A 1,208-nucleotide genomic window follows, 5' to 3' on the forward strand; every position below is an offset into this window, starting at 1 on the left:
GAACTCCTGACCTCAGGTGATCCACCCGCCTCGGCATCCTAAAGTGCTGGGATTATAGGTGTGAGCCACTGCATCCGGCCTCAGCTGTCTTTTTAATTCTCATTTTTGTTTATAGTAATCATTATTCATAGACTAATCTCTTTATTCATAAAGAGATTCATAATCTCTTCCTTTCCCTTGTTTTTAACGTAAGTGGTAAAAAAATTTTGATTTTTTAATTTTATTGTTAATTATACCAGTCACTCAGGCTGCTGTACAATGGCGCAATCTGAGCTCACTGCAACCTCTGCTTCCCCAGCTCAAGCAATCCTCCAGCCCCAGCCTCCCAAGTAGCTGGGACTACAAGAATGCACCACCAAGCCTGGCTTTTGTATTCTTTGTAGAGACGGGGTCTCGCCAAGTTGCCCAGGCTGGTCTTGCACTCCTGAGCTCAAAGTTATCTGCCTGCCTTGGCCTCCCAAATGTTGGGATTATAGGTGTGTGCCACCGCACCCAGCCCGGCCCTATTTTTTTTGTTGTTGTTTTTTAAATGAAGTTAAACACAAAAAATGCCACTGTTTCTCAAAAAAAAAAAAAAAAAAAGCCACTGTTCTTCAAAGAATTTTAGATAACGTTATATTGCATTATTCAGATATGCGGCAGGATTAAGGAATTCATTGGTGAAAGAATGGCACGTAATCTGTTAATGCAGTCACCAGATTGTCAAGTTTTTTAGGGGAAGTGTCATAATTTTGCACCAGTCAGGATCTAATTTAGCTTTTCCTATCCCCTTATCTCTTTTGCTTTTCCCCAATTCTCCAAGCTATTTGGAGAAATAATATACTTGAAACATTTTTACTGAAAAAACTAGGAAGAAAATTTTTTTGTTTTCATTGATTTGTGAAATGGCTAAGCCTAGTACTAAAGAGAAATAAAAGGGGAAATGTGTGGATCTACACCGCAAGGAGAGAATTTATACATCTGAATATATATATGGACTATACTACCCTTTCTACCAATGCATATACTTTAGATTTCATTATACTATACCTGTCTTAGGTCTGTGAGAAAGCATTTTGCTTTTAGAACATTATCTAGACATTAAAATTAAGATCTGTGACTGAGCACAGTGGCTCATACCTATAATCCCAGCACTTTGGGAGGCTGAGGTGGGCGGATAACTTGAGGTCAAGAGTTCAAGACCAGCCTGGCCAACATGGTGAAACCCC

General features: G+C 39.5%; 1 protein-coding gene across 1 annotated transcript in view; it reads left to right on the forward strand.

The window, feature by feature from the left end:
• The window catches only part of BAZ1A (bromodomain adjacent to zinc finger domain, 1A), a 144,291-nt gene that overhangs the window by 135,403 nt on the left and 7,680 nt on the right, over positions 1–1,208 (forward strand). The gene's annotated exons all lie outside the window — the stretch shown is intronic.

Source organism: Mandrillus leucophaeus, unplaced genomic scaffold (assembly GCF_000951045.1).
Source record: "Mandrillus leucophaeus isolate KB7577 unplaced genomic scaffold, Mleu.le_1.0 Scaffold467, whole genome shotgun sequence".
Classification (NCBI taxonomy): Eukaryota; Metazoa; Chordata; class Mammalia; order Primates; family Cercopithecidae; genus Mandrillus; species Mandrillus leucophaeus.